This window comes from Pelodiscus sinensis, chromosome 7 (genome assembly GCF_052426305.1).
Source record: "Pelodiscus sinensis isolate ZL-2025 chromosome 7, ASM5242630v1, whole genome shotgun sequence".
Taxonomy (NCBI): Eukaryota; Metazoa; Chordata; order Testudines; family Trionychidae; genus Pelodiscus; species Pelodiscus sinensis.
Window position 1 is genome coordinate 69,712,789 of NC_143058.1, and position 12,845 is coordinate 69,725,633.

Here is a 12,845-nt window from a genome sequence, read left to right on the forward strand (position 1 = left end):
GATGGTGAAGAATGAACATGGTTTTTGTAAAGGAAAATTATGCCTCACCGATTTATTAGAATTCTTTGAGGGAATCAAAAAACATGGAGACAAGAGTGATTCTGTGCATAAAGTATGCTTGGACTTTCAGAAAACCTTGTTAAGGTCCCACACTACAGATTTTTAAATAAAATAATGAGTTATGGGATAACAGGGTGCATGATCCTCTCATGCAACAGTATCTGGTGAGGAAACTAAGGACAGAATAAACAGTCAGTTTTCAGAGTGGGGAGAGAAAAATAGTGAGGTCCCTAAGGATTTGTACTAGAACCTGGGCTATTCAACATATTCATAAATGATCTGGAAAAAGGGCTAAAAGAGGGAGGTGGCAAAGAATGTGAACAATACAAAATTACTCAAGATACCCAGTCCAAAGCTTACTTTGAAGAGTTACAAAGAGATCTCCCAAAACTGGGTGGCTGTGCAACAAAATGGCAGATGTTGATTCAGTGTTGATAAATGCAATGTTCAACAATGCATACTGGAAAACATAATCCCAACTATACAAAATGATGGCACCAAAATTAGCTGTTACTGCTTCTCAGGACTTAAACAAACAAGCAAACCCACTCACTCCTCAGTGTCACAGATGCACTGTCTCTGGAAAATAGGTTGCCCACAAGTGATTTAAACCCTGAAAAAAACAGGACAGAGCACTTGAATTCCTTCCCCAGGGGTACCCCAAGCTCTTTTGCCACAAGAGAGCTTGAAAAAAGAAACAAAAAGCACAGAAAACAAACTGTATCTCTGATAGGTGATCTCTCAGGCTAGGCAGACACAAACACAGACCTCCTGTTACCTTCCAGGACACAAAAATCAAATCATTGCCTAAAAAAGGGGGATCTTATTAACAAAACAAAAAAGTCATAATGTGACTATATAAGTCCCTGGTATAACCACACCTGGAATTCTGCATGTAGTTGTGGTTGTCTTATCTTAAAAAAGACATCACAACTGGAAAAAGTACAGAAAAGGCCTACAAAGGTCATCAGAGATATGAAACAGCTTCCATGTGAGGAGTGATTAAAAAGACTGGGACTCTTCATCTTAAAGAGATGATGGGGGGGGGGGATACAATACGGGTGTATGAAATCATGGAAAGTGTGGAGAAAGTGTTATATGCCCTTCACATAACACAAGTACACGGAGTCACCCAGGTAGCAGGTTTAAAACAAACATAAGGAAGCATACTTCCTCATCCAACACACAATCAACCTGTGGAACTCATTGCCACTGGATGTTGTGAAGGTCAAAAGTATAACAGGATTCAAAAAAGAATTATATAAATGTATGGATGCCATTAATGCCTATTAACCAAGATGGTCAGGGAAGCAAACCCCTGCTCTTGGTGTCCCTAAACCTCTGACTGCCAAAGGCTGGCACTGGATGAGATTGAATCACTCCATAAATTGCCCTCGTCTGTTCATTCCCTTTGAAGTTTCTGGCATTGGCCACCGTCAGAGATAGGATACTGAGCTAGATGGACAAGTGAATGACCTTTAGCCAGTCTTATGTTCTCATACATATGAAAAAGAGAGGAAGATTGGACTAATGGTTAAGGTGCTGGAGTGAGACTCAGCAGACACGGATTTAGTTTCCAACTCTGCCACAGACTTTGTGTGTCAGGCAAGTGTCTCTCTGTGCTTCTGATGCCAACCTGTAAAACAGAGTTAATACTTCCTTTGCCTGTCTTCTCGATTTAGACTGTATATTCTTTAGGGTGCAGACTCTCACTATGCATATGAGCAGTGGTTCGAATGATGGTGCCCTGATCTCAATTGTGGTTTCTAGGAGCTCCTGTAATACAAATAAACAACAATATAAATAATCGTGACTGGAAAGACTCTGAATTGGGCTACCATCATCAGTTTTATTTGGTCTTCTTCAAGACAAATGACTCACCACTGTGTCTCTAAAAATCCTTTCCTCCTAGATCAAATTTATGATCAAGTTTATGAACTCGTCTTTCCATCATATTTCCTTGTGACCCTTTCTGCACCTGCTATCTATTAGTCTCTATTCCACCATAAGGGAAATACATTTTCCATTGATTCTTCCTGCAACATGCTCAGGCGATTGCCACTTTAGCTGCTTTTCAATCTAAAAAATGCTCTTCTCCTTGCTTTGCTGTCTTATTCATTTGCTTGTTCTTCTGTCTCTCTGTGTGATAAAGATTACATCTGTCTACAAATTTGCTTTCCAGCTGTTATTGGGAGCTCCTACTCCATTTTCCTGGTGGGTAACAATATTTCACAGATGGTTGTGCATTGTTGTCAAAATCCTTCATTAAAAAGTATTTGTTTTTCATGATACTGTTCAAATGTCTAAAAGATCTGCCACTCCCCTCTCCCCCGCGCTTTGTCTCATTTTCCTCTTCTGGAAGGCCCCATGTCAATATGAATTTGGTGAGGGCCAAAACCCACTCCCCCAAAAAAACCCAAACCAAAAACCAACCAACCAACCAACCAACCAACCAACCAACCAAAAAAAAACCCAACCACCAGATTTGAAGCTTCTCCTCCAATCAAAGTTATGTTTTTCCACTTGCACTGAGCTTAGTTGTGGTCTTTTCCAGATATACTTTGTCTTAACATTCTTTAGGCTCAGGTTATTTGTAACTAGCTACCTATCTGAAGGGTCAGACAACTTCACAGTCACTGGGATGGATTAGACATGGTATCTCTAAACAAGGGCACAACCAGAATTTTTCTGAGGGGGCCAGAGGTCTATCTGGCTTCCCCCTGATCCCAGCTCCAAAGATCCCTCCCTTGGCACCCAGCCCAACCCTCTCCTCTGCCGCTGTCCGCTTACCCAGTCCTGTTCTCTCACACACTGCCTCCGCACCCAGCGGTGTGCTCTCCCCAATTAACCCTGCTCCCCATCCACTTCCCTTCTGGCACCCCATGCCCAACTCCCAGATCTCCTCCTGCACCTGGCTCTACAGTCTTTCTGCTGAAGAGCTCCATCCCCAGTGGGGACCAGGCAGTTCTGGGAGCCCTAGATCTCTCCCCTCTCTGAGTCTCCATTTCTGTAGCAAGCCTGAAAATCCTGCATTGAGCCCTCCCACCAGGGCCCTCCGCTCTGCTTCTTCTCAGGGGCTAGGGCTGCTCTGTGCCCAGGAGCACAGGAAGGACTGAACAACGAGGAAGGGCCAAACAGGAACATAGTGTTACCATGCTGCTTAAATCTGGTCTGGCCACATCCCTATTCTGATAGAGGGGCAGCCAGGTCCAATGTGAGTGAAAGGGGGTCATAATACCACTTACACGTGCCCTGTCAGATCCTTAATCATGACAGAAGGATAGCCTGGCTAGGTTTCCAGCTTCCCGCAGGGGCTGGGGAGAAGAGAAGGTTAGGTCTCCAAGTCTCCACCATCTTGCTATTCTTCTGTCTCCAAGTTTCCCCAAGCAAACAATAGTTTTGGAAATGGTTAACATGGAAGTATATATAAAATGTAATTTAAAAAGGGACACAATCAAGTAGTTTAGAATAAAAAATTGCTGTACTTTAAAACAGTTCTAATCTGGTAGGAGAATTACTAGTATGTTATCCCTGAAATTAAGAATAAAATAATAGTGTCTGTTTTATGTAAAAGTTCAATGACATTTTTTCTATGCTCTTGGGGTCCAACCCAAAGCCCACCTAAGTGGGTGAAAAGACGCGCACTGAATTCAGTGGATTTTGTATCAAGCTCCTGAAAAACCAAATACTCAAAACCTGATCAATGTTTATCTGGGGATTTTTGCCTGAGTAAATACTAATTAAGGAATCCTTTTCACATGTGTACTAAAATGATCCATGTCATCATTAATGATTCTAGTGAACCATAACACTGAAAATGATCTAGCCACATTGGGATAGTCTTCACTGTGATCACAGGTGGGTTGAAAAAAAAAGGTGTTTGTCCAATGGTAGAAAAGTTTGTCCAGTGGTAGAACTTCTCTACGCTGATGATGCCCAAGTCAGTGCCACCTCAGAAGATGAGCTCCAAGCAATTGTCAATGTTTTCACCATGACCTACCGCAGTTTGGGACTGACTCTCAATGCATGAAAGACCAGGGTTCTCTTTCAGCAAACACCTGCCATACCGTTATCCAAACCAACCATCATGGCGGACAACCAAGTGTTGGAGAATTCCAGCAGCTTCCCTTATCTCAGAAGCTATGTGTCGAGCAATGCTGACATCAACGATGAAATCCACCATTGAATCTCCAGTGCCAGCGCAGCTTATGGACATTTACGGAGGTGAGTCTTCGATGACCATGACATCAAGACACAGACCAAGATTGACGTCTACAATTCTCTAGTCATCCCAATGTTTCTGTATGGAGCTGAAGCTTGGACTCCCTATAGATGACATATTAAAGATCTGGAGCAATTCCTCCAAAGGGACCTGAGAAGAATATTGGGCATCACGTGGCAGGACAGACGGACCAACGTTAGTGTCCTCGCAGAGGCTGATTCTTGCAGCACTGAGGCAATAATCACCCACAGGCAGCTACGATGGTTTGGTCATGTGGTCAGGATGCCTGACTCATGCTTGCTTAAACAGATTTTCTACACTCAGCTGAGGACCGAGATGAGATCTCGTGGTAGGCAGAGGAAGCGCTCCAGGAATGTTCTTAAGAATACTTTGGTAAAGTGCAGTATTGACACTGACACCTGAGAGAGGCAGGTGAAAGAGCAGGCAACTTGGAGGATTTCCATCAAGAACGGCACCCAACACTTTGAAATCAAGTGATGTCTCCATAAGGGAGATCACAGAGCCAGACATAAGAAGTGTGCCTGGGCCCATATTGGCACCGCTGGTGTTGGCACCTCTGGAGATAAATACTTCACATACAGCCACTGCCAGAGAGTGCTCCCTGCCAAAATTGGCCTAATTTCTCATCTACATACTCATCAATTATAGGCATCCAAGGGGAAATCTTACTTGATTCGAGGGATCCCAGAGAGACAGAGAGAGAGAGAGAGAGAGAAAACCAGTACAGGCATAGTACTTGCTAAGGTGGATGCCTGCGCAGCTGCACAGAAGAAATTCTCTGCCCACCCACCTGCTTTGCAGAGCTGTACAGCAGCACTGTGGCTGCCCCAGGCTGGGGCTGGCTGAGGCGGCATGATGGGGAGCCTCTTAGGCGGGAGGAAGCAGCTAAGGATGCATGGTGGAGGGGCCAGGCCTGCTCTGGCAGCTGGAGCTGCGTCCTGCCATGTGGCGACCAGGTCTGGGCCCTGCCATGTGATGGAGGTGGAGGGGGAACTGGGGCTGGGAATAGATCAGGGGGTTGGGGATGGCTCAGAGGGACTGGGGCTGCTCTGGCAGCTGGGGCTGCATGTTGGAGGGGCTGCTCTGGTGGCTGGGGTCAACTCCAGCCCTTCCCCAGGCTTCCTGACTACTCTCTGGGCTGGCCTCATGGCGGCTGCCCAAAGCCGGAGCCGGGCTGCAGTGCGGCTGCTCGTGGTGCTGGGGCCTCCTGCACCTCTATTCCTCCCTCCTGAGCCTCTCTTTTGCCCCTCAGAGCCCCCTGTCCCCCAATCCTCTGCCCCCCCTTCCCACATGTCACTGGCCCACCCCCAGTACCTTATTCCCTGCACACCCTGGGCACTGGCACTAGCTTCCCCTCTGCCCTAGATGGGGACTCACAGCAGCCCCGTGAGTAGCAGCCTGGGGCAGTCTCGACCCTGCACACAGGCTGCCCAGGTAGCGGGGGGAGGAGGGGCACATCTCACCTTCTCCCCAAGAGGTGGGGGGGCACTACTTAGGAGAGTCTCTTGGGGAGTAGCACCACTGGTGGGTGTCACAGTGGCACACGTCCAAACAAGCACACATGACCTCATTGTTGGCGGCATAAGACAAAACTCACTCCGCTCATGGATGGAAAATCTTAGAGGGAACACTGAGTACAGGCATAATTGCTAATGCCCAGCTCCTGAGAGGTTGTTATAAATAGTGTCGGGAAAAGAAACAACAATTAGATGTTATAAAAAGTGCCTGATAGCCTGAACTTAAAAGGGTACTTGGATATGCAGAAAAATCAATGTACACAAAGAGCAGACTTTCCCTACCTACAAGACGAAATTTCAAGGAAACTGACTGCTGTACCCACGATTTAGAAGCTGTAATTTACTATTCACCAGGAATTATATATATGTATGTGTGCATACATGTGCATACACACACGCAACTCCTTCTGAGTTGTAGGAATAAATGTATTGCCAGTTGGTTTAGGGGGAAAACCCCACCAATCTCTCGATGCAAGTAAACAAATCCCTGAGGCCACGTACACTACAGATAAGATCGAAGCAGCTGCAGTCGATCTTCTGGAGTTCAAATTAGCAGGTCTAGTGAAGACACATTAATTAAACTGAGAGGGCACTCCCGTCGATGCTGGTAGTCCTGCTTCTACAAGGAGTGAGGGGGCTAAGTTACTGAGACTTAAGGCAGTGGTCTCCAACCTTTTTAAGCATGATATCACTTTTTGAATTTAAGTGCAATCCAGGATCTACCTCAAACCCAAATACCCTTGCCCTGCTTCGTTCCCGCACCTTCCCTTGAGACCCCGCCCTGCACACTCCATTCTCCCTCCCCCATCCTCACCCACTTTTATCAGGCTGGGGGCAGACGGCTCGGGTGTGGGAGAGGGAGATGCAGACGCTGGTCTTGCGCTAAAGGATTTGGAGTGTGGGAGGGGTTCTGAGCTGAGCCTGGGGCAGGGAGTTCAGGTGCAGGAGAGGGAGTTTGGGTACAGGGGGATTCGGGGCTAGAGCAGTGGTTTGGGATACAGGAGGGGTTCAGGACAGGGGCTAGGGTTCGGAATGCAGGCTCCAGCTGGGCACCCACTTACCACTGGTGGATTCTGGGTGGTTACCCTTACCCTGGCCCTGCACCACTCCCAATAGCAGCCAGCAAACTCTCTCCATACTTGCCCCCTGCTCTGTGGAGATGGGATACAGGTGGGAGGAGGAACACCCTGACATCAGCATCCCCCCCTTCTCTTCTTCCTGTGCCTTGCACAGCAACCAGGAGACTCCCGAGAGTGAAGGGCACCTCCAAGGCAGAGGGCAGGAGCAGCTCAGCAATGCTGAAAGAGGCAGAGGACAGTGATAGCCTCCTGGCCAAACCTGCCAGGACCACCTGTCAAAAGTTCCAAGACCTACCAGTAGATCCTCGTCTACTAACCAGAGATTGCTGACTTAAGGTATGCAATTCATGTAGCTGAAGCTGCATATCTTAATTCAAACTTATTCCCTAGTGTAGACCAGGAGTCTTATTAAAAATGAGAAGGATGTATGCATGGGCACAAACACATGCACACACAGAATGTAAAGCTGGCAGTGACAGCCCAGTGAAACCTGGGAGTTTTTGGAAGAGCTGAGCGGCTAATGAATTTCAAGTCTGAGTGCAAGCTCCTAGATACTCTCTCCCCTAATGCAAATGTCAGTTTTGGTGAAAATGCTACACCCTGACATCAGTTTATGTTTATCTGAAATTATTCAGCCGTGTCCATTTCTCAGAACAAAGCCTATCTGTGTAGAATGGGCTCCTTGAAAGAAAACAAACAAGAAAAAAAGAAATACAGCAAATCCAAGGGAAGATTAACATTTCAAGGTAAAGTGAACTTTCAGTTTTGTAAACAGAGAAGTACAAAAATGTATTAACAAAAATCGCTGTGGTTTGAAAGAATATTAGGGAGCAAGTGCAATGAATAAATATACAATATTAACAGGGTAGTATGAAAAACACCTTCAAGAGTGTTTGGGTGATCCTTTAAGACCACCCCACTCTGGAAACAGCATGTGTGCATGTGCATGCAAAGGGAACTATCTGCTTCCCTTTAATTGCCAGATCCTTTACAAATAGCATTTAGCAGCATTAAGATCATTATAACAGACAATACCAATTATTCCCTTATTCCCTTTGATCCTTGTCAAGTCAATCCACACGATTCAGAGTTTTTATAAGTGAGCATGAAAGTCTCTCTCAGGGAAGGCTTACAATACAAAGTTTCGTCAGCATAGCTGTGTCATTTATGGGTGTGAATAAATCCCCAGTGCAGATACAACTATATTGACAGAAGACGGCTTCTGTTACCATAATAGAAAATACTGGTAGAAAACTCTTTTTGGGGCATAAGCTATGTCTACAGTGGGAGCAGGGGAGGGGGCTTTGCTGGTATAGCGATGCTGATGTAGCTATATCAGCCAAGCATCTGTCATGTAGACAAAGTTTCAGAGGTATCCAAGGATACCAGGCACAGTAAATGGGCTTCTTTGGAAACCCCTGGATTCATTAACCCGAAGGTATAATTTCAAAGATACTGTGATCAAGGAAGTGCTACTTCTTCACATAGGCTGTGTCTAGACTGCATCCCTTTTCTGTAAAAGGGATGCAAATTAGACACATCGCAATTGCAAATGAAGCGGGGATTTAAATCCCCCCCGCTTCATTTGCATAAACATGGCTGCTGCTTTTTTCCAGCTCGGGGCTTTGCCGGAAAAAAGCGCCAGTCTAGATGGGGATCTTTCGGAAAATAAAGCCTTTTCCGAAAGATCCCTTATTCCTCTTAAAATAAGGAATCTTTCGGAAAAGGCTTTATTTTCCGAAAGATCCCCGTCTAGACTGGTGCTTTTTTCCGGCAAAGCCCCGAGCCGGAAAAAAGCGGCAGCCATGTTTATGCAAATAAAGCGTGGGGGATTTAAATTCCCGCTTCATTTGCAATTGCGATGTGTCTAATTTGCATCCCTTTTATGGAAAAGGGATGCAGTCTAGACACAGCCCTAGTGATGAGCAAAATAAGGAATATGGCCTGTCCCTTCTGCTGAAATACAGTAACACCCATATACCAGAATATCCCTAAAATAATCATTAAACATAGTCAAACAACAACACACATTAGAGTAAAGGGGAAACATATGGGCTGTGTCTACACTGGCATCCCTTTCCGGAAAAGGGATGCTAATGAGACACTTCGGAATTGCAAATCCGCGGGGGATTTAAATATCCCCCGCGGCATTCGCATTTACATGGCTGCTGCTTTTTTCCGGCTCGGGGTTTTTGCCGGAGAAAAGCGCCAGTCTAGACGCGATTTTCCGGAAAATAAACCCTTTTCCGGAGGATCCCTTATTCTTACTTTCAAGGAATGGCTCTGTACTTTCAAGTAGGAATAAGGGCTTATTTTCCGGAAAATCGCGTCTAGACTGGCGCTTTTCTCCGGCAAAAACCCCGAGCCAGAAAAAAGCGGCAGCCATGTAAATGCAAATGTCGCGGGGGATATTTAAATCCCCCGTGGATTTGCAATTCCGAAGTGTCTCAATAGCATCCCTTTTCCGGAAAAGAGGTGCAGTGTAGACAGAGCCTGTGCGAAACTGGAGTCACATGGGTTGCTCAGCATGAGCTTACCAGATTTCGAACCACATGCTTAGCGAACCTCAGTTACCACATATGGAGATAAGCAATGACACAAGAGTAGATTTAAGTGCATAAAAGAGGCCAGGTCTTCAGCTGATGTACGTTGGTGTAGGTCCATTGACGTCAATAGAACTACACCACATTATAGTTGAGGAGGACCTACCCTTACAAGCATGTCATCTTCAGAATCCCAAATGTCCATGATCTGGCCTCAAATGAGAAAAGACATTGCCAGGGATTACTTGTGAATTATATAATGCCTTGTTTAGTTAGATATGCAGTAATGTGTAAGAGGTATGACTCAGGACAGCCCCTCCACTACTACACATTTAGGGGCACAGGTTTAGTGCACGTCTTCTGGGGAGCTGGAACAAAATAGGAGCTACAGCTCTGTGACCTTATTTCTTCTTTGGGATACTACAGAAGATTTGCTCAAGAGAAAAATGACACTTTTAAAATTGATCTTCTCTCCTTCTTTCCACCCAACAGAGCCCAGCGACTTCCATTTCCTGTAACATGGACTCTAGTATCCTCACAGAATTCTCTGCAGTTCTTGATGCTCAGGGACAGTGTTTTTTAAACTGTGTTTCGTGGCACAGAGGCAGTCAGAGGTGTGCCATGGAGAACAACATAGTTCAAAATGGCCACCCTTACTGGGACAGGCAATTCCCCCTCCTCCCCCAATAACTTTCCCCCGACCCTATTTTTTTTTTTTTTTTTTTTTTTTTGCTCAATAACTTTTCCCTGGCCTCTTTTTTTTTTGCTCAACAAAATTCCTTGGTGTTCCTCCCAAAAAAAAATTATTGTTTGGTGTTCCTCTGTCTTAAAAAGTTTAAGAAACACTGCTCAGGGACCTTCTCCAATACACCTTTACTCTTTTTTTGTTTGCCTCAACTCTGCCCTTGCTTCCTGCAAAATAGTCCAGTGTCACCGTCTTCATCGCCTCTCATCTGTCCTCTAATCTCCAGCAACTAGTTGCTGCTATTTATTCTCTTCTCATGGCTACTACCCCTCTCCTGTGCTCCCCCGTAGGAAGTTATCATGACTTTTCTCACCAAGATTTAGCTACTTCCTCCCTTCTGCTTCCGATTCCAAGGCTACGTCTACACTGTTTGTTTTTTGTGGAAAAGGAAATGCAAATGAAGTGCTCATTAGCAAATCTTGCACTCTCATTTGCATATTCCCCTCTGATCCTTTTTGCGAAGAGGTTTTTGTGAAAAAACCCGCAGTGTAGATGGGGCCATTTTTTGGAAAAAAAACCCTTTTGTGCAAGATCCTGTAAATCTCATTTTTTGAGGAATAAGGGATCTTGCACAAAAGGGTTTTTTTTCCGAAAAATGGCCCCATTTAACACAATGCTATTGCTTATCCTTATTTCTAGTTTAAACTAAACCATTTTAACCCAGCTCTGCTGTCTCCTCTTCTCACCCTCCTCCCTGTCATAAGATACAACCATAGCCCCTCCTTGTAGTTTAAGAAAACTGATTGCCAATTTGGAGGGAAAAGCTTGACTCAATCAAAACTTTTGGGGATGACTCTGCAGACTTTTCTTTTTATCCCACACCTCTCTCTCTCAGACTGTTTTTGAAAGACTCCCTGCTAATGGAGACATAGTATGCATGGTGCATGTTGGCTCCCTCTTGACCAAAGTGAACCTATTATGTTTTCCCTTCATGCTGTTTAGTTTCTGCAGTTATTAACCAATTTGCCTTTAGCTTTTTGTGCCATAATATGGCTCTGTACTTTTTAATCTCAATACATCTCTTTTAAATGGGAATGGAATAAATGTTTTCTAAATTTGTGTCCGAGTACGATAACCACCCAGTATATATCCTCATCCTAGATTACCAATGTGATTAATTAATGAATAGTGAGCACTTTCTAACATACAATTAGCTTTGGATCAATTTTCTAAACTCCTGTCGCTGAGGCCCTCTCCCCTGGCTACTTTAATGAATAATAAGAAATATCAAAGGGACTATCTGTTATGGGTAAGAGCTGACATTACACAATTCAGACAGCTGTTCCTAGGTCCAGATCTGAAAAAATACCAAGAGATTTTTAAGAATGTAAATGACATAAAGATCCCATCTTTACAACATTTACAAGTCACATTTTATTGTGAAATCTGGATATGAGACTGCTCCACCTAGACCTTTAACTACTTTTGAGGAGTTCCATGAGTAAGCTGGAACAAAAGATTTAATTTCTAAGATACATTCAGTTTTGACTAAAAAAGATGTCGATAAGAAAACACTGCAGATGAGAAGAGGAAATTGATCTAACGAGTCTGTCTCTGAATGGACTAGGCAATACACATCCTCAGTTTGTATTACTCAAAGAATTTTTTTCCATGAAATACTGCATAGATGGCATTTGACTCCAGTTAAGAGACGTCATATTATTTGCTACTGGGGAGGTGCTGTGTTAGAGAAATGGCAGGGAAAAGTGTATATACATATACATTTGGTGGTGGTTGTGTCCAGGAATTAGATGGTTGTGGGAGAAAATTATTAAAAAGATTCATTTTTTGACAAAATGCCAGCTTCCTAGAGATTCCCCTGACCTGCTTACTTAATGAAGCAGTAAAGGGTCTACATTTTTATCAAACAACTAATGAATGTTTTTTTATTGTTACCTGCTAGACTTTATATTGCAAACAACTGGAAAAATGTCAACCGTCTTGCTATGAAATTATGGTATAGAAACATAATAGACTTTCCTTATGATGGTAAAACTTTCATACTAAATACATACAAAAGAGACGCACCAAAACAAGGGGAAAAAAAGGTTGGAAATGTTAACCCTTTTAAACATTTGTAGAGGAGGGCTTCCCATCCAGTAAGATTCTGGCTATTAATATGATCCTGAATAAGTAATGTATGATGTAGCTTGTTAATGTTTTATTGCAACTATGCCTTAATAAAAGGTTTGAAAAATATTACTAGGAGGAATTATGGTGTGCCAAATGATAAACTGTGTTCCATCTTCACTGCACAGCTTATCGGTGGGGTAAACCTGGAGTTCAAAGCTTTGTAGCTCAACAGTACTCTCTTGTAAAGATCTCTTTTCACAATACAAAAGCAACACAAGCTTAAGCAATTACACATTGCTTGCCACATTTTTAACAGGAACACTCCAAATGCTTCTATTCACAGTTCTAAAGTCAAGCTGTGAATATTTGCACAAAAGCTACTCATAAATTAATCCTCCTCTTAAGAAGATCTGAAAAAGAAAGATGTTCACCCAAAACAAAATTCGATAAACCCTACATAACATTTACATGTTTTTAATTTAAAATGGTATATCATACTATTGTAGCCAATACATTTTACTGGAGCGTCTAAATAAATTAAAGCCATTTATCATTTTAAAAAAACATCTACTGTAAATACCTTCT

The 12,845-nt window shown here is 43.7% G+C and overlaps 1 protein-coding gene across 1 annotated transcript in view; it reads right to left on the reverse strand.

The window, feature by feature from the left end:
• The window catches only part of TMEFF2 (transmembrane protein with EGF like and two follistatin like domains 2), a 229,381-nt gene that overhangs the window by 48,745 nt on the left and 167,791 nt on the right, over positions 1-12,845 (reverse strand). The gene's annotated exons all lie outside the window — the stretch shown is intronic.